At 37.7% G+C, this 23,769-nt stretch overlaps 1 protein-coding gene across 1 annotated transcript in view; it reads left to right on the plus strand.

The window, feature by feature from the left end:
* The window catches only part of EYS (eyes shut homolog), a 2,088,383-nt gene that overhangs the window by 132,014 nt on the left and 1,932,600 nt on the right, over window positions 1–23,769 (plus strand). Inside the window, exon 3 of the mRNA XM_063618766.1 lies at window positions 8,026–8,140. The gene's annotated coding sequence lies outside the window, so the exon portion shown is untranslated. The remainder of the gene's footprint in view (window positions 1–8,025; window positions 8,141–23,769) is intronic.

The raw sequence follows: 23,769 nt of genomic DNA on the forward strand, positions 1-23,769 counted from the left end.
AGTGATGTTGAGCATTTTTCTATATGTTTTCTGGCCATTTGTGTATCTTCTTTTGAGGATTGTCTTTTCATTTCCTTAGCCCACGTTTTGATAAGATTTTGTTTCTCACTGATTTGTTTGAGTTCTTTGTAGATTCTGCATATTAGTCCTTTGTTGGATATACAAATTGTGAAAATTTACTCCCAATTTCTGGGTTGTCTGTTAACTCTGCTAATTATTTATCTTGTTGAGCAAAAGCTTTTTGGTTAATTAACTCCCATCTATTTATAATATCTCTGTTTTCGTGGCATTTGCTTTTGGGTTCTTAGTCATGAACTCTTTGGCAAAGCCAAGTCTGCAATGGTTTTTCTGATGTTATATTCTAGAATCTTTATGGTTTCAGGTCTCACATTTAAGAGTTTGATGCATCTTGAGTTGATTTTTGTATAAGGTTAGAGATGAGGATCCAGCTTCATTCTTCTACATGTGGCTTGCCAATTATCCCAGCATCATTTGTAGAATAGTTTGTCTTCTCCCCACTATATGTTTTTGTTTGCTTTGTCGAAGATCAGTTGGCTGTAAATATTTGGCTTTATTTTGGGGTTATATATACTGTTCCATTGGTCTGTGTGCCTATTTTTATACATGTACCAAGCTGTTTTCATGACTGTGGCTTTATAGTATAGTGTGAAGTCAGGTAATGTGATACCTGCAGATTTATTCTTTTTGCTTAGTCTTGCTTTGGCTATATGGCCTCTGTTTTAGTTCTGTATAAATTTTCAGATTGTTTTTTCTAGTTCTGTGAAGAATGATGGTGGTATTTTAGTGAGCATTACATTTAATTTGTAGGTTGCTTTTGGCAGTATGGTCATTTTCACAATTTCGATTCTACCCATGAGATGAGCATGGAATGTGTTTCCGTTTGTTTGTATTGTCTGTGATTTCTTTCAGTAGTGTTTTGTAGTTTTCCTTGCAGAGGTCTTTCATCTTCTTGGTTAGGTATTTTTTGAAGTATTTTATTTTTTATGCAGATATAGTAAAAGTGGTTGAGTTCTTAATTTGATTCTTAGCTTGGTTGCTGCTGGTGTATAGCAAAGCTACTGATTTGTGTACATTAAATTTGTATCCTGAAACTTTGCTGAGTCATTTATGAGTTCTAGGAGCTTTTTACATAAGTCTTTAGGATTTTCTAGGTATACAATCATATCAGCAGACAGTGAGAGTTTGACTTCCTCTTTACCAAATTGGATGTCCTTTATCTCTTTCCGGTCTGATTGCTCTAGCTAGGACTTCACCTACTGTGTTGAATAGAAGTGGTGAAAGTGGGCATCCTAGTTTTGTTCCAGTTCTCAGAAGGAATGCTTTCAGCTTCTCCCCATTCAGTATAATGTTGGCTGTGGGTGTGTCATAGATGGCTTTTATTACCTTAAGGTATGTGCCTTCTATTCCGCTTTTGCTGAAGGTTTTATTCATAAAGGATGCTGTATTTTACCAAATGCTTTGTCTGCATCTATTGATATAATCATGTGACTTTCCTTTTTAATTCTATTTATGTTGTGTATCACATTTATTGACTTACAGATATTAAACCATCCCTGCATCCCTGGTATAAACCCACTTGATCATAGTGGATTATCTTTTTAATATGATGTTGCATTTCATTAGCTAGTATTTTGTCCCTGTGTTCAACAGGGATATTGGTCTGCAGTTTTGTTGTTGTTGTTGTAGTTGTGATGTCCTTCTCTGGTTTTGGTATTAGGATGATACTGGCTTTATAGAATTATTTAGGGAGGATTCCCTCTTTCTTTACTTTGTGGAATAGTATCAGTAGAATTCATTTGAATTCTTCTTTGAGTGTCTGAAGGAATTCAGCTGTGAATCCATCTGATTCTGCACTTCTTTTAGTTGGGATTTTTTTGTATTACCATTTCAATCTCGCTGCTTGTTAGTGGTCTGTTCAGAGTTTCTATATCTTCCTGGTTTATTCTAAGAGAGTTGTTTATTTCCAGGAATTTAACCATCTCCTCTAGGTTTTCTGGTTTATGTGCATAAAGGTGTTCATAGTAGACTTGAATAATCCTTTGTACTTCTGTGGTATCAATAGTAATATCTCCCATTTCATCTCTAATTGAGCATACTTCAAACTTCTCTCTTCTTTTCTTGGTTAATCTCACTAATGGCCTATCAATTTGATTTGTCTTTTCAAAGAACTAGTTTTTTTGTTTCATTTATCTTTTGTAGTTTTTTTTTTGTTTCGATTTCATTTAGTTCTGCTCTTATATTCATTATTTATTTTCTTCTGCTCTGTTTGGGTTTGTATGGTTCTTGTTTCTCTAGTTCCATGAGGTGTGATCTTACATTGTCTATTTGTGCCCTTTTAGACTTTTTGATATAGGCATTTAATCCTATGAACTTACCTCTTAGCACCACTTTTGCTGTATCCCAGAGGTTTAGATAGGTTGTGTCACTATTTTTCAGTTCAAAACATTTTTAATATCCCTCTTCACTTTATTGTTGACTGCTGATCAATCAGGAATAGTTTATTTAATTTCCATGTATTTGCCTGGTTTTGAAGGTTCCTTTTGGAGTTGATTTCTAGTTTTATTCCACTGTGGTCTGAGAGAGTACTTTATATAATTTTGACTTTCTTAAATTTACTGAGACTTATTTGTGGCCTATCATATGGTTTATCTTGTAGAATGTTCCATATGCTGATGAACAGAACGTATATCCTGCAGTTGTTGGGTAGAATGTTCTGTAAATATCTATTAAATCCATTTGCTGTAGGGTATAGTCTAAGTCAATTGTTTCTTTATTGACTTTGTATCTTAATGACCTGTCTAGTGCTGTCAGTGGAGTGCTAAAGTCTCTATATTAGTTCATTTTCAACATTAGTACTGAGATGTGAGGTATTATTATTCTATTCATCATGCTATTTGTTGCCTGAATACCTTGTTTGTTTCATTGTGTTATTGTTATTATAAGTCCTGTGAGATTTATGCTTTAAGGAGGTTCTATTTTGGTTTATTTTGAAGTCTTATAGCTCCTTTTAGCGGTTCTTGTAGTGCTGGCTTGGTAATGGCGAATTCTCACAGCTTTTGTTTGTCTGGAAAAGACTGTATCTTTCCTTCATTTATAAAGCTTATTTCAGTGGACACAAAATTCTCGGCTGATAATTGTTTTGTTTAAGGAGGATAAAAACAGGACCCCCGATCCCTTTTGGCTTGGAGGGTTTCTGCTGAGAAATCTGCTGTTAATCTGATAGGTTTTTCTTTATAGGTTACCTGATGCTTTTGCCTCACTGCTCTTAAGATTCTTTCCTTTGTCTTGACTTCAGATAACCTAATGACTATTTGCCTAGGCAATGATCTTTTTGCGATGAATTTCCCAGGTGTTCTTTGAGTGTTTTGTATTTGGATGTCTAGATCTCTAGCAAGGCTGGGGATGTTGTCTTTGATTATTCCCTCAAGTATGTTTTCCAAACTTTTTGATTTCTCTTCTTCCACTGAAACACCAATTATTCTTAGGTTTGAATGCTTAACATGGTCCCAAACTTTTTGTAGGCTTTGTTCATTTATTTATTACCTTTTTGTCTTTGATGGATTGGGTTAATTCAAAAGCCTTATCAAGCTCTGAAGTTATTTCTTTTGCTTGTTCTATTCTATTGCTGAGACTTTCCAGTACACTTTGGATTTCTCTAAGTGTATCCTTCATTTCTATAAGTTGTGATTGTTTTTATTTATGCTAACTATTTCACTGAAGGTTTTTTCTTTAATAACCTGTATCATGTTTTCGATTTCAAGTTAGATTTCACTTTACTCTGATGCCTCATTCACCCTTCTGAATTTTTTTTCTGGCAAGTCAGAGATTTCATCTTGGTTTGGATCCATTGCTAGTGAGCTGGTGTGATCTTTTAAGGGTGTTAAAAAACCTTGTTTTGTCATGTTACCAGAATTGTTTTTATGTTTTCTTCTCATTGGGTAGACTACGTCACAGGGAAGATCTGGGACTCAAGAGCTGCTGTTCAGATTTTTTTGTCCCACCTCGTGCTCCCTTGATGTGGTATTCTCCCCCTCCCCTAGGGATAGGGCTTCTTGAGAGCTGAACTTCAGTGGTTGTTTTTGCTTTTTTGGATCTAGCCACCAAGCAGAGGTACTGAGCTCTGGGCCGGTACTGGGGAGTCCTCTGATGTGACTCATCTTCAGGTCTTTCAGCTGTGGATATCAGTACCTGCTCTGGTGGAGATAGTAGGGGAGTGAGGTGGACTCTGTGAGGGTCTTTGGTTGTGTTTCTGTTCAGTGCACTGGTTTTGTGTTGATTGCCCTCCAGGCAGGAGGTGGCGCTTTCAAGAGTGCATCAACTGTGGTACTATAGGGAGGATGCAAACTTGCCCTAGGAATGTCTGGTTAAGTATTCAGGTTTCTCAGCCACTGGAAAAGGCCATGGAGCTCCCAAGAGATTAAGTCCTTTGTCTTTGGCAACTACACTGGTTAGAGAAAGACCACTGGGTGGTATCAGGGATAGGCATGTCTTAGTTCAGGCTCTCCTTAGGTGGGGCTTGCTGCAGCTGCTGTGTGGAATGGGAATGTGGTTCCCAGGCCAGTGGAGTTATATTCCCAGGTGTATTAGGTTGCCTCTGCTGAGTCATACAGGTCACCAGGGAAGTGGGGGAAAGTCAGCAGTCACAGGACTCACCCTGCTCTCACACAGCCCACAGTCCGAAAGGCCAGTCTTACTCCCACTGTGTTCCCCCAACAGCACTGAGTCTATTTTTAGGCAGCTGGTGACCAGGGCTGAGAACTTGCCCCAGACCACCAGCCGCTCTGCTGAGAAAGCAAATACACTCACAATGTTTTGGCATCTCAGTGAGCCTGCAGTAGCAAACCAGTTCCTTCAAAGGGTCAGATAATTCTCTCAGCTTTCCTGGTATTTTCCTGTGGTAGTTCTTGGAGCAAAATTTTATGATGTGAGTCTTCGCACACTGCTCTGTCTGTCCAAGCAGGAGCTGCAAGCTAGTCCTGCCTCCTATCTACATTCTTAATCAAAGCTCTCTAAATTATTCTTAAAGTTATTTTTCTGGAGGCTAGGTGTTTCCCATAATGGGAGGATTGTTTGTACAAACACTTCTATTAAAAACTTCTAAAAATCTGCATAAATATATATTTTAAAATATCTTCTTAAAATCACTGCAGGTCTTGTAAGAAAAGAAATAATTATTAGACTGAAATCAAAGGGAAAACTAGAACCAATAGAAGTATTTGTTAGTTACATAAATGTGAATATTTGTGTTGACATATCTATAGTTAAAAAATATAGAACAAAATGAAGAGTCTAACAGGTAAGTGTCCCACAATAAGTTGCTACCTAATAAATACACCTTTGGGACAAAGGTGAATAAAAAAATAAAATGATTGGCTTTCTTGAAGAATTGTAGCCTAATTTTAAAAGTCTGGAGCCTTCAGTAATCTAAGGTGTTCAAATTGTTGAATGTGACCGAGGACAAGCAATGCCCACATTGACTGAAACAAACAGAAATCCTCTCTGGATGAAGGCTTTCCTTCATCTCAGTCCTCTAATTATTCTTATAAATAATTGTGCAATGCTTAATTATGCTTAATTATACAATTAATTATGTGTAATGCTTAGCTCAATCAAAGATAGCCAGGTACATAAACTAAAAACACACCAAATGCATATGCCCACCGAAACACAAACAACAAAATAAATAGACCCAGAAGTACATCCTATTGAAATCATCAGGGAGAGCACAAAATAATTCTATCCTTTTTTGGCCATGCTTTTATTCAACAAATATGTATTGAGTACCTCTCAGATACTCAGAACTCCTCTAGGCCCTATATATTCAGTTATGGATAAAATAAGCAAATCTATTTTTTATAAGGACTTTACAATCTAGTGTGATATTAAACAAGGAGAACTTATTTATTACCTAGGAACTGGTCCAAGCTGTGGTTTGAGCTCAGTTGTTTCTAAATCTTTTCGTGGATTACTCTGTGAGATGACTAATTCCAGGCCAGAAAGACCACTAGAGCCCAGGAGGTCAAGGCAGAAGAAACTCTTAAGCTTTTTAAGTTTAAGAGTCAAAGACAAAAGTTAAGGATATCAACAGAAACAGGGAAATAAAATGTGATGCTGCAAATGTAAAAAAGGATATAAAGAACATAAAGAACTCCAAAATTTAATAAATTAAAAATTCATTGCATACACCTCATAGCTAATTATATACAAGAATGTATAGTTAGTGTTCTTAAAAAGAGTGCAGTAAAACAGTACACAGCACAGACAAAGTTCAACCATGTGAGCACTACCACTGTAAGTAATACAGAATAGGACATTTATTATAGCACTAAAACTTTAGAGAACTGCACAAGACGCTGGGTAAGTAAAGGTCAGAATGGGTGAGTTAGAGGATCAGAAAAATTTGCTCCCCTCCTCTCTGAAGAACCAGTATGGGTGGACAAATAACTTGCCAGAGATCTCAGAAACCAGGCATGGCTGACTTGCAGAATGGGACCATTAAGGAGAACTGGTGGAGACATCTGTGTCAGGGTATTGCCTTTCCATCTGAGATGGAGCGGGCCTGAGGCCACTCTTGGTCAATAGGGCTAGCAGGTCAATATTACAAATGCAGAGTTGGGGAGAGTATGGTTAATTTTGAATCTGCTTCTCTGAGCGTTGATGCTTCTGGTTCTCACAGCCTAACACCAAAACAACCAACAGAGGTTATGGCTGTTGCTTCCTCTCCACTTTCCAAATCGTGTACAAACTTCTATTTTGGCCAGCTATACCCTGGAAGCATATAGGGAAGCACATATGGAAAACATATTTCTAGCTAAGCTAAGTTTACACTGTAAAAAACACCACAAGCATGGGAGACAAAGAAATAAAAGGAAAATACAGGAAGAGAATAAAGTATATACAGGACAGAGTGAGAAAATGTAACATTATTTCAACTGAAGTCCTAAGAGGAGAAAAAAAGAAATAGGGCACAGATAATAAATTTTACCGACCAAGGGTAAAAAAAAATTGTGGCTGATAATTTTTTCAGAAATGGTCAATGACAGAAATCGATAGAGTCAAGGATCCTAAGTAATTTCAGGAAAAAAGAAATAAAAATAAATCCACAACTAGAAACGTTATAATGAAACTGTACCTCATCAAATACACCATAAAAAAATCTTAAAAAATGGCCCAAGGGAAAATATTAAGTTGAAAGGTGACTTGTCAATAGCAGCAATAAAAGTGAGAAAACAGTAAAATGATATTCTCAACATGCCGAATAAAAACCCAAAACAACACAGAAAGAACAATAACAGCAAAACTCTCAACCTTGAATTCTATATACCTTGAAAATACCCTTCAAGAATAAAGATGAAGTAAAATACTTTTCAGACAGAGGAGTAGCTTAGCTGATCTTGCTTTCAACAGCGACTGAAGACATATACATATTTCACGGATAGCCTATGTATTAAAAAGTTTCCTAAAGGAAAAAAAAAACCCTTTTTAATGCAAGAATTATTTTTGAAATTCATTTAGAGATACTCTCATGAAAAGCATCACTGTGAAAATACAAATATGATCCTGCATATAATTTTAGAGGTTTCCTGCCAAGTTGAAGCCCTTTCATGGACCCACTGAATTACTGCTGACATTTCCCTAACATTTCTTTCCAGTATGGCATTTGGGTTCATAAGTTTAAAATACAATGGAATGGGAAAAGCATTATTCTATAAATAATGTACTATTGTATTATTTGAGCTTACACTTACTTTTATTTGTAGAATTTTTGTATGTCAATTGCTTTCAAAGACTTTGTTACAGCTATGCTGCCCATTTTAAAAGTTAATTACCATATTATTTCTCTCAGTAACTGCACAGACAATAAATGTAGGACTATAGCTAAAGGCAGGATACTGGCTAATCTGAAAGGAGGGGATTATATTCCTCCATAAGATGTGGGAGAGCTTAGGGATGATGAGAAGAAACTGAAAGATAAAATAATTTTTCTTATTTCTTTTTCTGCAGCTTTGTGTCTCACTCCTCTCTTACACCTGGGGAGTCAAGTCTGGATCCTCTACTCCATATTTATTTAGCAAATAAAACACTGATCTCAAACAGCAACGGGACCTGTGTACTTGAGGTAAGGATAAGAGTCCTGAGGAAAAAACAGGTTCTGTTTTTTTATGATCTTGCCTCATTCCCTGCTTTCCATGGCAATTTTTGCTTCCTTATTCAGAACTTTCACCATTCATTAACATCCTACTCTAGAGAATTTCAGGTTTTATCGTTTTTGGCTCTACTAAATGGTTCCTACCTCTTAAACTCACTTTAGATCCGCTGAAAGTGTGCTGAAATATCTCAATTGTTGTAGTCACAATTCTATGGGTTTTCACATTATTGGTGTTACTTTGTCATAACATTATTGGGGCCTTGGGAAGAGAAAGAGATGTATTTAAATAATCCATTATTAAATGCATCTCTTTCTCTTTCAAGATGAAGGGGTTGAATAATTTTTTTTTTTGAGTTAATAGATAAACATATACAGGTTTTTATTCTTCTAGAAATGACCCTTTATTACTTCCCTAGTAACTTTTCTTATTTTTTTCAGACTAGAAAATTCTTCCTGAAACTTGACTTAATAGAGTTTTATTCTCTTCCTTTCTCTACTCCTCCTTCTACTGACTAGTTTTAAACGTAGTATTTTCTCATATTGATATTATCTTAATCATACATTCTCAGCTTTTTTGTTCTCGGTATTTTATTATGAGCTTATTTGCTTTTTTCTCTTAGATTTGGCAACTAAGAGGATATTGTTCTGAAGTAGCTTGATATCTGCTTGTTCTAGTATCCTGCCAATCTCCATTTCAATCGTGTTACTATTTTTGCCTGAACTTTGTTCTACAGAGCAGCTAGGAGAATATAGAGCATGGTAATGAAGAGGGTATTCTGTGACTTCACAATTTCTAAGTTAAAATCTTGGCAACGCTACTGTCTCGAGTTCCTTAGGGTGTTGCTTTTCCAGCCGGAAACCTCTGTGGCCAGTGGCGCGTTTGCCTGAGTTTTGCTTGGGCCCACTGGGCTCGTTCTGCCCAGTCAGCCTGCCAGGCATGCTGGCTTGCACCACCCGCTAGGATCCCACGCCGGCCAAGGGTAAGCCAGGCACGGAGTGGCAAGGGGTATGTGAGAAAGTGAGCGTGGGGTCCACCCACTGCGCGCAGCCAGGCCTGCTGGCTGCTGCAGCGCGGTGGGCGGCTCCAGGCACCGGCACAGGTGCCGGCTCGGTGTAAGGCTGTGGCTGGATCAGATGTACCACAAGCAGCTTCCACCGTGGGCACCTGTGTCCGGATGAGGGGAATGCGGTGGCACCCAGAAGCTTCGAGACTCCAGGAACCACAGAGCCCCAGAAAGAGTGTCACGGCCCTGGCTCGGGGAGCCCCTAGGTCTGGCGTCCCCAAAGGGCCTCTTCAGCTCTCCTCTCCTTTTCATCGCCCACAGCATGGCGATCGGGGGGAGTTTCAGCCCTGTTTATGTTACAGCTCTTTCATTCCCACCATTCAGTTGGTCCTGACTTCTTGTCCTGCCTCTTAGAAAAATGAGGTATGCGGACAACTGGAAGGTGAGCAAGGTGGAGAGGAGCTTTACTGAGCAACAGAACAGCTCGGAGGAGACCCCTAGTGGATCGCTCCTTTCTGCAGACAGGTCATGCTTATGACTCCAGGAGACCTGAAGTGGGTAGTTCCTTCCCACAGCTGGTAGTCCCGACATATGTCCGAGTCTGGCTGAGTCCAGGGTTTCAGTGGACTCAGAAGGGAGGAAATATGCGCTTATTTGTCCATGGGCTGTCATTGGCAGGCCCGAAAAAAGCACCATAAGTTCTCACTCTGGGTAGTGGACTCCAGCTGGAACTGACAACCTGGCCCCCCGGCTTCAGGCCATCCCTGCCTTGAAGGTGGGGTTTCACCTGGGATGCACCCCTTTCCACCCAAGGGCTTGTCTGCCTCCTGCCACCATCAACATGCTGTTCACAGTGCCCAGGCTGTTTGTGTTGAGGGGTGCTGCAGGCCCATGCTGAGCTGCTCTCACCACCCACCCCGCCCGCCAGCCTCCCTCCTGTGCTTGTTGGTGCCCAAAGTCTGGAGGAGGCTGAGGCAGCAGGGAGCTGGTGTGTCAGCGCTGCCCCAAGTGCCTGCACACTTGGTCGAGTTGCAACAGTGCCCAGGCTTGGTCACAACTTTGCTCCATGCCAGATTAGGTGCTGGAAGTGGGGAGAGGCCAGGGAGCAGGAGCAGGTACTTTCAAGCCTGCTATGGCAAGGAGCTTCCTGGGCCCCCAAGAGTGCGGTGATGCTGGAGTCCAGAGCCACAGCTGGGTGGCTGCAGCTATGCCAGGGAGCATGGGCTTCTGCCTCATCAACTAAGTAGGGGTCTGGGCTCTCACCTGCTCCTGGCTCCCACCAGCTCTGCATAACATGCAACCCTGTCCATGTCTCACGCTGTGCAACCAGCATCCTTGCAGCAGCTGCTCCACACTGGTCGCGACTTCCATCACTAGTTACTAGCAATGTGACTAATGCCAATTATTTTAAATATAATAAATTTGAGTTTATTCCTTTTTTCTATGGAGGAAATAACTCATTAATGTGAGGATTGAATGAGAAAATACATATTGAATTCTTCACCAGAAACTTACTAAAAAATCTGTGGGCTCTCTGCAAATAAAACAAACATAATTTCTGCCTTTATCGTTTTTAAATTAAATTCAGGAAGATATATAGTAAATAATAAATAAATGTGACCAAGTGTGTTGGCTCATGCCTTTAATCTTAGCCTTTAATCTTAGATGCAGAGGTGGAGGATTGCTTAAGCCCAGGACTTAAAGACCAGCCTGCACAACATAGGGGGATGCCATCTCTACAAAATTTTTTTAAAAAACAACATATCCAACTGTGGAGGTGTAAACTGGTAGTCCCAGCTATTCAGGAGGCTGAGGTGGCAGGATTGCTTGAGGCTGGGAGGTTGAGGCTGCATTGATGAGCTGTGATGACACCACTGCACTGCAGCCTGGGTGACAGAATTGAGATCCTGCCTCAAAAAATAAATACCTAAATAAATAAAAGTAAAGTATATAGTATCATAGAAGACATAAGAGTTAAGGACAAAAAGTAAATACTTAAGAGTAGTGTATATTATAGTACATAAATTATATATCATAATAAAACGTTAATGATAGAAATAAAGAATGGAAGATTAGAGAATACAGGAAGTACTAATGGGAAAGAGAAGTGGATAATCTTTTATGCTTTTATTTATTTTTCTTTTTCTTTTCTTCATTCTTGCTGTCATCTTAAGGGAAGTGGTTAATAGTTGGCTGTTTTATACAGAGTAGTCAAGGATGAGCTCACTGAGGTAATCAAATTTGAGCAGAAATTTGCAAGAGAAGAGATATCCATGTAGCTATTTGGGTGAAGAGCAATGCAAACAAAGAGAATAACCAGAGTAGACTTCCAGGCAGGAGAATGCTTGGCATGTTCAGGAAGACAAGCAAGCAAAAAAGTGTAGCCAGAGGACAATGAATGAAAGAGGCTATAATATGAGTTGAGGTCATGGAAATAACAAGGTAGGTCTGGGGAGGAAGTGGGACTGATTGCAAAGCATTTTGTAGGTTGTTGTCAAAGATTTTGGCTTCTGTTTAAGAGAGACAGCAAATCATTGAAAAATGTTGAGCAGAGAAATAACCTTGTCTTCTTTTTCAGTTTTACTGGGTCATTCTGACTAACGTATAGAGAATAGACCAAATAAGACAAGAGAAGTATAATTGCTCGATCAGTTCTTCCTGCCCGCTGCATAAATAAAGACCATGGCATTGCACTAAAGAAAACTTTAATTGACACGAGGCCTGCCACACTACACAGAAGATGGGGTTGTTACTCAAATCAATCTCATCTCAGGCTTTTAGGTTAGCAGTTTTTCAAAGACAGTTTGAGGGAAGGGATAGGGTGGCCAGGTAATGGGTACTTGCTGCTGATTGGTTCAGGCAGAGATGAAATTGTAGGAGGGCAAAGCTATCATACTCTTAAGCTGAGTTGCTCCCATGTGGAGCCATAGGAGCAATCAGATCCAGGTGTCAGATAGGCAAAAAACCTGAACAAATATTTCAAAAGGGCAATCTACAGTAGTGATGTTTCACATCTTGTGATCAGACCACACCTTAGCTCTTCCCCCTAGCCTGATACTGTTTCATTAGATTTACAAAGGTGGTTGAGTTTTGGGGGAGGCCTATTACCATTTAAAACTAAATTTTATATTGACTGGGTGCTGTGGCTCATGCCTGTAATCCTTGTACTTTGGGAGGCCAAGGTGGGAGGATTGCTTGAATCCAGGAGTTTGATACAAGCCTGGGCAATATAGGGAGACCTCATCTCTATAAAAATAACAATATAAGATAGAAGTCATATAAACTAAATGTCTTTCAAAGTTAGCTTAGTCTAAGCTCAGGAATGTTGAAGGGAAAGGCAAGATGGGGTCGGGGGGCGTTAAATCAGATCTCTTTTACTGTCATAATTTTCTCCCTGATATAATTTGCAAAGGTAGTTTTAAACTTTGGGTTCCATAGCACCTTACTCTTAAGGTGTTGGCTATAGAGATGGGAAAAGGCTGATGATCACTCTAGCTTCTTCTTGTTGACAAGAGGCATAGTTGTGGGGGCGAGGTGGGTTATGCACAAGGGAAATAAAAATAAAACCACTTTGCAGTTATCTGCATGTGCTCATGGGGTTCCCAGTTAGTGTTCCTAGGCTTATGTGACAAAAATGTTGATATCCTTACCAACAGTTTTAGCACAGCACTTAAATGAACTGCAGACTAGTCCTGAAACTACATCAGTTCAGTTAAACAGCTGTTTCCAAAATGAGGAGATGGCATCTCAGATGGTCTAGGCTTCTGTCTGTGATGAAGGCAAATTGATTTTTAATAAGAGGCATTTCTATAGAGACAGGAGAAAAATGAAGTTTAATGTTGGGCACAATTTATCCAGATGTTAGACTCAAAGAACTTTTAGTTATAGAAGAGGAAGGCACTGGCAATCTGACATGTTCTTCTCACCTGTATAACAAGGAATAAGCTTCAGCTTGCAGGGCCTCAGGAAATATTTTGATGGGGTTATGACTAGATTTGCTAAAAATATGGAATGTAGATGACAGAGAGAAATCAAGGATGACTCCATAGTTGTTGGCTCAAGCGTTGAAACATTAAATTACTATTAACTGGAATGGGGAAATCTTCCAGAGGATCAGGTTTTGCAGATGTCAAGTTTGAAATACGGATAAACTTCCATGTAGAGTTGCTGAGTAGCTAGCTGAATAGATGACTGGCCTTGTGATAGCATTACGATTAATCGTCACATAAACACTGTATATTCATGAGATTATGTAAGATCGCTGAGGGAGTGTGTGTAGATAAAGGAGGAAAATGCTGAATCCTAAAGTGACTCAATATTTAGTGGCCTTAACATGGAAGCTAACACTATTGTTATGACTCAGTGAATGACAGGACATTCGAATGCATCCATTATAATTTTTTAAAAATTATAATCAAGTAACAGTACTAGCAGTGTATTTAATATGTAGAGAGTTCTTTATAGATCCGCGAAGTCCAGGGCTGAAGGGGTTGCTCAGAAATGTAATTAGGCACCCTCACTCTGTTTTCTTTCTATCCATCATCATTTGTCCATATGTTTGTCTGTTCGTGGATACAAAGTAACGACTGCAATCCCAGGTGTTGTTCACAATACAGGTTGGAAGAAGCAAATATAGGAAAGGGACAAAGAAAAGAAGAGCCAAGCCAGTCAAGTCTGTTTATTTTAAAAACATTTCCTGGAAACATTACCTAGAGATTTCTGTAGTTTCTGAAAGAATAGCTGCAAGAGTCTGGAAGTATACTTTAGCTTTTCATATTCTCTGGCAGGGGTCAGCACACATTCAAGGCAAAGGCCAAAGAGTACTGAAGACTTTGGGACCATGTGACCTTTCTCCCAACTACTTACCGTTGCCATTGCAGTGGGAAAACAGCCATAGACAATATGTAAATGAATGACTGTGGTTGTGTTTTAATAAACTTTATTTACAAAAGTAGGAAGGACTCCAATTTGATCTGTGGGTTTTAGTTTGCTGACCCCTGCTCTATAGAAGTGTGAGAAATGGGAAAAGGGCCAGTTTGTGGCTTTGAGGGTAGGTATTTTATAATTATAGTACATATGTTCTAGGCAGCTACTATTAAGTAACACTGATTATCTCAGTAAACGGTAGAGGGAGAAGCACTGAATAAGGGATAGCTTCACCACTTAATACCAATGTGAACTTGGGCAAGTCACTTATCCTTCCAATGCCAAGTTTTCTCATCTATAAAACAGATACATTAAAACCTACCTCACCTACCTCTGCAAATTAGCGGGAGAATTAAATGAAATAATGTGAAATAAAATGAAAATGCTTTGAAAACTCTCTGGTATTCACAAGTATGTGGTACTTCAGACTTGGCACAAAATGCATTCTGTAAAATGCATTGAGCTTTTCTTTCCTGTTTTTTAAAATGTCTTTTCATATAATTACAAAATGCAATATAGCACACTGCAAGAAGGTAAAGTGTTACCGTTGTAGCCTAACCCTGCTGAGACAAGTGATGAGAGCAAAGTGAACTCAGATGTGAATTACTAGAAGATCTAAGTGAGAAAGCATTAGATATACAAAAGTCAGAAAAATAAATCATATGATGGATAGTTCAGAGAAAACACAACCCTAACAATGCAATGATTACGTTGTGGTAGCAGAAAAATACATTGTATAGTATGTTTATATAAGCCAACCTTTTTGACTTCTCATTTACTATTAAAAATACTGTTTAATAAATTTCTGTAGATAGACATATTTGCTGTGTAACATTGAGGCTTTTATTAATTACATAAGCTACATGGAACACAGATTCAAGGGCCCTCAGTTATGGTCCTCAATTTATCCCTATTTACGAGTATTCTCTGAAATTCAGGGAAAATTATTTAACTTACTTGAGACTCAATTTCTTCACCTATGGAACATGGAAGTTAAACTAGGTATCATAAGATAATCTTCTAGTTTTTCAATTCTTTGTTTCTACTTGAGAAAATATAACTTACCTAGTGGTATATATTACATTCTTATAGTCATCCAAGTAGCATAATAAGTTATTAATGAATAACTAATACATTTATAACACTGTTCAGAATGTGTATCTCTTCTGCTCAAAAACCACACAAATAGCAACACTGACCTTTCAATGGAAAATGGGGATAGTAGTTGATATGCTAACCTGTAGCATAAAATGAAATTTGGAATATGATAGAGCATGAATAATAACATACTCACCTGCACCAGGGGAGCTCTTTATACTACAGAAGAAAAAAAGAAAATTTATATTTTTATCTTTATAGAGTTAGTGAGTACAAGTGCAGATTTCTTACATGCATACGTTGTCTAGTGGTGGAGTCCAGGCTCAGAAAAAATTTTATTAGACATTGATTTTGAATTTTATTTGAGTATTTACACTTCCAAAATGCATTAACTTGTCAAGTGGAAATCAGGAACATTCATCTGTCTACTGATGAACGAGCAGAGAAAATCTGGTACCTATAAAGCATCCAGATAAGAATATAAGTACAAAGCATGCAGTTGCTTTGCATTCAGCATTGTAACAGGCACTTTCATAAACTCCTCATGAGCTCATTTTGCCCACTTTGTATTGGTTCTGTCTATAGAACTTTCAGGATTATTATTTTTTTTTTTGGCAGTTAAAAGTGTTAGGCTTTGTGGCAAGTTTGAATCCCACTTCTATTACGTTAACAAGTGTGTTTCCTAAGACATATTGTTTACCATAATCTTTCTGTCACTAAATTTCCTCATATATAAAGTAGAAAAAGTTGTAAGAGAATTAGAGTGATGTGAGAACTAAAGCACGTTGTAACTATTCAGTGATTTTAGCCACTAACCGAATTATAACCTTTCTTTCCATTCATTATCCTCTTTTACACTTGGGAACTCTAACATCCACAATAATGGACTTTCTAAAATTTGGCCTCACAGTTCCTGGAACACCTGCTAGTAAATTTTACTTATACTCTACTCGAATTATCCATAGGCACATTAGAACTGCTGACACAATCTTATTTGCATGTTAAAAAAATTTATTCTTCCTCTATGGAAAGAAGACTTGCAGATTATGAACATGAAAGAGAAAAATCAATTATAAGTCTGTTATAGTAAATCAGAGTAGACAGTATTTGCACTTGTTCAGTCATAATGAAGTTGTAGAGAAACAGTGGAGATCAGACTAGATTTTTCAAGTAAAACTCACCTCCCACTTGCCCCAAAGAGGGAAAACAACACTGGTTTTTTTTTTTGTTCCATTCATGTTAGGTGTCCATTATAGCCCATCTGGTGTATATGCCATCCTCATTCAAGGACCAAAGCTAATATTACTTTTCACAGTAGCTGGAGGAAATAAGACACTGGAGGATATCATAGTGGATTAAGTACTTTGGTCCAGAAATGATGTGCATTCTTCCACCCACACCTCACGGACTGAAACTCACCACCCAGCCCCATCCTCCAGACAGAATTCAGGAAGTGCAGCTACCTTGTGTCCAGAAGGTGGGCTGGAGAATGAGGATATTTTTCAACAGCACAAATAGTGGTCACATCTATCTTCATTGTCACCAAAAACTTGGTTGATCCTCTTTTTTACAGGGATCTCCCATTAATCACAGTAATTTATTCCTGCAAATTAGAGGTTTATGTGTTAAAATAATAACAAGTAGTCTATTTCTTAATAATTTAAATGAAAAATATTCCTAATGAGTTACACATCAAATATTTACAATCAATATATTACTTTTTAAAATGCAGTAAAGAATATACATTTTGAACTATTGCCTAAGTATATAAATTGCTTACATCTTTGGTTCTTAACTACCAAACAGTTAATATGGTTGTTAACAAGCAGTTCTTTTGCATTCAGTAAGTTTTCTTCCATTGATACAGCTTTTCTCAATAATTTTTATATAAATTTCTTTATTGTTTGGAGGACTTATTTTACTATTTTAGACAAGTACTATGGAAATATAAAAAGTAATGTGGCAAGATGTTCAACACAAGTACAAAGTCACAGAGAATATTTTAACTGACTGACACTGTGATGTGCTTCATAAAAGAATGGTATTTCTTTTGTTGATACTCTACAAGTTTTCAAAATATCTACATATAATTTAGAAGTTCTGTCAAATGTATTTGTTATGCAAGCTAAGACTTTCACATATACCATTTTTGCTAAAATATTGCTATTGAGTTTTTGAAATTTTTTTAGATAAATATTGGTCAAAAATTTACATTGAGAAATATATAAGTTCTACTAAGTTTGGATATAAAAAGCAGAAAAATGCTCTATTAAGAAAATATTAATGGAGAAGATGTTCCATAAGGTGTAACTGTTTACTTCTCCTGTTTTCCCAGGTGAGGGGAACACAAAGTCCCAAGCAATCTTAGTATCGGTAACTAAAATCCAGGAATCTAGGTAATGTGATAGTCTCTAAATGAAATCTGGATGTGATTCCTATTGACCTAAGTGTCAATGATCCCCTTTTCCCTACCAAATATTCCATAGTGAAGCAGACACAAGACAACCACAGTGACCATTTTGACATGGGAAGAACAGGAGATATAATGGTCATTGGTCAACAGCAATTCTGAAATCCAGCTGTGTGGAATTTATGAGGTGCTTTCAAACTGGAAGTGTAGTCCTTGATTAGACCCTAATTTCACTTCCTGGGATTAGCAGTCCAGTTCTGTACCTTTTTCTCCATCATCCATGGGATTGACCTTTGGGAGTTCTTTAACTTTCTGTTATCCTTCTTGTCTTCACTTAAAGAGGGAATTTGTCTTCTCTGGAGGCTGTGCAAGATTTTTTTATAGGCTTGTTTTACATTTTTAGAATATTGAGGTCATTTTATTTTTTAGTCCAGAGAGGTGGATTACTTAGTGGAACTATAGCCTCAAAAGGTTCATTGCCCATTGCCCTATGCACAAGACAAATCAATACAACAAGACATCAGGTTGCCCAGAGAAAGAGGTTTAATTGTAGGGCTGCCAAACAAAGAGACAGGAGGAAACCTACAGGCTGTCTTCCCGAGGAGTTTGAGGGTAGGATTTTTAAAGGTTTTGGAGTGGCCTGATGTGGGAGATTGTTGGTTAGTTGAAGAGTGCAAGGTGCAGTCGTGAGACAGGGAGAAGAAGAAACTGCATTCTCATGCTGATTTGGTTCTCAGGTGGGGTTTTCGGGTTGGCAGCAGCTGTTCTGCTGGAATTCAGGATTCTTAAAAGTCTTACGGTTCTAACTTCAGAGATCCTACCTATAAGAACAATGGACATGCAAATGGTCGATATCTAGTGACTTTGACTTTGGTTACAAGGAAGTGTATCAAATTGCTGCCTGACTAATGTGTACTTGTAACTATATTTCTGTCCAGAATTCTTGTTAACCCTGTGATGACAGCTTCAGAATAACCCCCTTAAAGATTCAAGTCTTTTGTGTGTGTGTGATAACTTCTGGTTATAAAACCTACTCTTCTTTTAATGATAGGACTCTCCCTTTAGATTTAATTTTGGGTACCTTGATCCTGCCAGGATTCTGTAGAACAGCCTCACCTTCAGTCTCATTTCCTTGCACTATTTGTTCAACTGAAAGGATTGACTGATCATCATCTTAAACTTCTGTATAGTTTTAACAGTGAGTGTGATAGTCACACACTTGACTTTACTGTGAATCTGAGTTCTGATTGACCTTTGCTGATCAAATCATTTTTCAATTTTGCTTTTTAATGTTTGTGGTTAAAAATGTGTTTCAACCCTACACACCCCTAAAATTCTAAACAATGCCATCATATTTTTGCATGAAAACCATTGAATTATTTTCCAAGCTCATCTCTTTCCTATGGTACCATTACAAATGCAACCATCGCAAATTCTCTTTGTTAAACTTGTTCAACTTTTGACCTAAAGCTACAGGTTCACTGGGATATTTTCTCTCTTTCATGGCATCACAAGTGACAGTTTTATGTTTCACTGTTGCATAATACAAATTGCCATTCTTACAGCCTCCAGTAAGAGTTCCCTTGCTGTTTACTGCCCAGACTTAAATACTGTACATTTTATTGTCATTGTTACAGTAGCACCAATTTCAGGTAATCAATATTTATATGAAGATAAACCGGGAAAGGAAAGAGATAGAAATAAACAAAGAAAGAAAGAAAGAAAGAAAGAAAGAAAGAAAGAAAGAAAAGGAAGGAAAGAGAAAGAAAGGCAGGCTGAAAGAAGGAAAGAAAGAAAAGAAAACCTGAAATATATTGGTTTTTAACAAGATGGTTTTTGTTTGTGTGTGTTTTTTTGTTTTTTTTGTTTTACATAATATGCCCATTTCCATTGAGCCAGGGGCTGTCTGTTCTTGAGTCCATACAATACATAAAACACTGCTCAGCACACACGTAGTCAATATGTATCTATTATTACTATTATTATCATTATTAATTACAACTTTGAGGCTGGGATATTTGTTACTATCTTTGTATTTGTTATTTTGTAAATTAGTCATTCCTCACTTTTGACCTCTTTACTCCATTCCTGGTCTGTATTCTAATCTACTCCTTATTCCGGTCCATGGCTTGTTTTAGGTATACAAATACAATTGATTTCAATGGTCAGAGGAGCTTTAATTAAAAAATTAAGGTTTGTTTAAAACAGATTCAATTATACAGGGAGTGGATTAAGGTTTAGTTTATTCATTGCATCTATCCCTATATAGACTCTCACCCTTATCAAAGGGATCATGTGAGTGCCACAGTACATCGTCTAGGCTTTTGGACATTCTAGACTTCCCAGTGATATGAGATTACTAAATGCATATAGAAGATAACAACAACAACAAGAAAACAAAGACTATGATCTTGGCCTTAGAATTCAAGCAAACTCTAGGTAGTGGCTCTGTTTTAGGCCCTAAATATGGCAAGGTCTGAGCCAGAAATGAATTTGATGAACTATGTGACTTGATGAACAACAAATACAAGAACCAAATAATCACTGTGAGATTTTAGACCTCAAAAATCTCCCAGGACTGAATAGTCTGACTATAAGTGCTTTGTATCATCGTCTAGGAGGTTCAAAACGTGTATAGGAGATGATATTTGTGGAACTTCTTAGGGACTAAGAGACTACATATCACTACACAGGCTTCAGTGATTTAGATCATGATTGCTACCTGCAAGCTGCTATCTGGAAGCTACATTTGAAAAATCTGCAATTAAAGGAAGGGAAGGAATAATTTCAGAACAGCCACAGGAAAGTTTAGTAAAGGTAAAATAGTTTTGGTAACTGAAAAATATTACATTTGCAAATGATTATTGTGATGTAGAATTCCAAGAGCAATTTTAGATAGATAATTGTTACATTTAACTTCAGGGACTACATTAAGAACCTTTTCTTGAGAAATTTGTCTTGCTTAATGGCTTTAGAGCTAAATGGAAGTCATTGTCACTGTAATTTCAAATATAAAACAAAACAAAATAGTTAGATTTCAACCAATGATGCAGGTTTTCAATTTGCATATAAGCAATTGTGTTTAATTTTCAGAAACTTAACGCAAACTCTTTAAATTTCATTTATTCAGTAAACATAAAAATAGAAAATACGTATGTTATAATTATATGAGACTATTTCACAACCTCTTTTGCCTAAAATATGTGGTATTATATTAACATTTTCACACCGGAACTTTCATTTTGTTAACTGAGGCAAGTCATAAAATTAACATGTTTTTGTTGTTCATATTGGAAAGATTTAAAAGTAAGCAAATGAAAGCTGGATAAATTTGTAATTGTCTGAATCCTCCATTATGCCTGCATTAGTTTTCTGTTGCTATAACAAATTGCCGCAACCTTAGTGAAATAAAACAACACAAATAGATTATCTCACAGTTTCAAGAGGTCAGAATTTGGTGATTTCAGCTAGTTTCTCTGCTCCAAGTCTCCCCAGGAAGAAGTCGAAGTGTTGACAGAGTACCATGGCTTTTCGGGGAATATAAGATAATCAGTTTCCTTGCTCACTCAGATTGCTGGCAGAATTCAGTGCATTTTGATTTTGAGATTGAGGTCCCTGTTTTCCTACTGACAATTGGCTCGAGGTCTTCTCAGCCTCTAGAGGCGGCCCACTTTCCCTGTCTAACAGCCCCCTTCCTCTAGGTTGAAATTTTCTCAGGCTTTGAATTTCTCCCCTCCCTCCCTTTTCCAGAGCATCCGTATTATTCAAGGCTCACTAGAGGAACAACACTAATAGGACAGATGTGTATATAAAGGGGAGTTTATTAAGGAGAATTGACTCACACGATCACAAGGTGAAGTCCCACAATAGGCCGTCTGAAAGCTGAGGAGCAAGGAGGCCAGTCCAAGTCCCAAAACCTGAAAAGTAGGGAAGCCAGCAGTGCAATCTTTAGTCTGTGGCCAAAGGCCCAAGAGCCCCTGACATACAGTAGTGTAAGTCCAAAAGGTCCAAAGCTGAAGAACTTGCAGTTCGGTGTTTTGAGAGCAGGAACCATCCAGCACAGAAGAAAAATGAAGGCGGGAAGACTCAGCGGGTCAGGTCTTCCACCTTCTCCTGCATGCTTTATTCTAGCCACTCTGGCAGCTGATTAGATGATGCCCATCCAGATTGAGGGTAGGTCTGCCTCTCCCTATGCACACTGACTCAAATGTTAATCTCCTTTGGCAACACCCTCACAAACACACCCAGGAACAATACTTTGCATGCTTAGATCCAATCAAGCTGACACTCAATATTAACCATCACAGCATCTTTCTGAATTCAGCTGAAAAAAGGCTCTCCTTCTTTAAGCGCTAGAGTGATTAGACTGAAACTGTCTAATCCAGGATAGTCTCCTCATCATACCCTTCATCACCTCTGCAAAGTTTCTTTTAGCATGTAAGCTGACATATTCATAGGTGCAATATCAAGGGTTTGAGGATTAAGGAGGCAAAACTGCCAACCACAATACTAAGTCATTTTAAAATACAGGGTTTAATGTAATAACATTCCCATACTGATATCTATCAGGGGAACTTTCATTGCTTTTGTATAAGTTTGAGATTTCTATATAGCCACTACGTGTGTCTCTTCTATTCCTAATATCATTATTTTAGAAAATAGTTTCTCAAAGTCTTGGACTATAATATGAGATATTGAATTAAGTTGTAATGTTTACTTTAATTGCTGTTTGAGAATATCTGCCTGTGTGCCTATCTATCTATCCATCCATCTATCATATACTTACCTGTAGTTAATTATTTAGGAATAGGATGCATTAATGCCTGAAAGCAGAACATTCTTCCATGTGATTACTCCCTTGCTTCCCACTCAGCATGAGCCTATGTTCAAGAAAGGTGAGTTATGCTAGGTTATACAAGAGAGACAGAGAAAATACCAATTCTCTTCAGTCTCACTTTATTCCAAAAGTAAACACTATGCACCATTTATGACTCATTGGATGTCTACTGCATGTTAGACATCGTCTAAGAAATGTACATACATTACTTTTAATTCACAAAATAATTCCATTTTTATTTAACAATGATTCATATGTACATACTCAAGACCCTGAACTGAACTGATTAAATGGCAAATCCAGGCTAACCTATTATCCAATTATTTTTTCAAAAAATTTTTACTGAATACCTATTATGTATTAAACTTTCCCCTAGGCACAATACTATACTAAAAATTGTAAGTATAAATTCATAAAAATTATGTATCTTAGCTGTCCTTTAAAGATAAATTTATTTATTATAGACAATTGTTAAAAATTACCCGAATTATTTTGAGCTGAAGGCACCTGAAATATCTGCATTAAATTTTAATGTAGTTCATTTCAAGGGATAAACATTCATTTTATATAAGCGGTTTAAAAATTAAGGCAAATGATTTTAAAATAATAATATATCTGCAAAATGGTTTTCATGTTAGTTCCTCCTGGATGATGACTTCGCTGTCCCTTGCTTTCTACCAAGTTCCTACAAAAAATAGAGATTGAGAAAATTACAACCAAGTGTTTGGAGGTTATCCAGCAGGACATTGTACATCAGCTGCATCAGCTTGTGTGCCCAGAGCTCAGACTCTTTCTTTCCTCCCAATTTTGTAATTAGAAGTAAGGTCTACTGCTTGCCTGGCCACATCTCAAATTAAGGTATTAAAAAGGAGAATGGTCAAGCGCGGAGGCCCAGGCCTACAATCTCAGTGCTTTGGGAGTCTGAGGTGGGAGAATCACATGAGCCCAGGATTTTGAGACCAGCCTGGGCAACATAGACAGGTCTCACCTGTAGGAATAATTTGAAAATTAGTTGGGTGGTGTTGTGCATGCTTATAGTTCCAGCTACTTGGGAGGGTGATGTTGGGAGGACCACTGGACCCAGGAGGTTGAGGCTGCAGTGAGCTATAGCTGCCCCACTGCACTCCTGCCTGGGTGACAGATACTGTTTCAAAACCAGAAAAAAAAAAAAGAAATATTATTCCTATATAGTAAGAGATATTCATTAAAAATGTGGTCCTACTCTTGATTAACTCAAGAAATGCAACCATCTTAACAATGATAGTTTGCTTTGAAGTACATTTTTCTCCCATGCAATAATCCAAACCAGGTGTTCTAAATATTT

This window comes from Symphalangus syndactylus, chromosome 2, assembly GCF_028878055.3.
Source record: "Symphalangus syndactylus isolate Jambi chromosome 2, NHGRI_mSymSyn1-v2.1_pri, whole genome shotgun sequence".
In the NCBI taxonomy this organism is placed as follows: Eukaryota; Metazoa; Chordata; class Mammalia; order Primates; family Hylobatidae; genus Symphalangus; species Symphalangus syndactylus.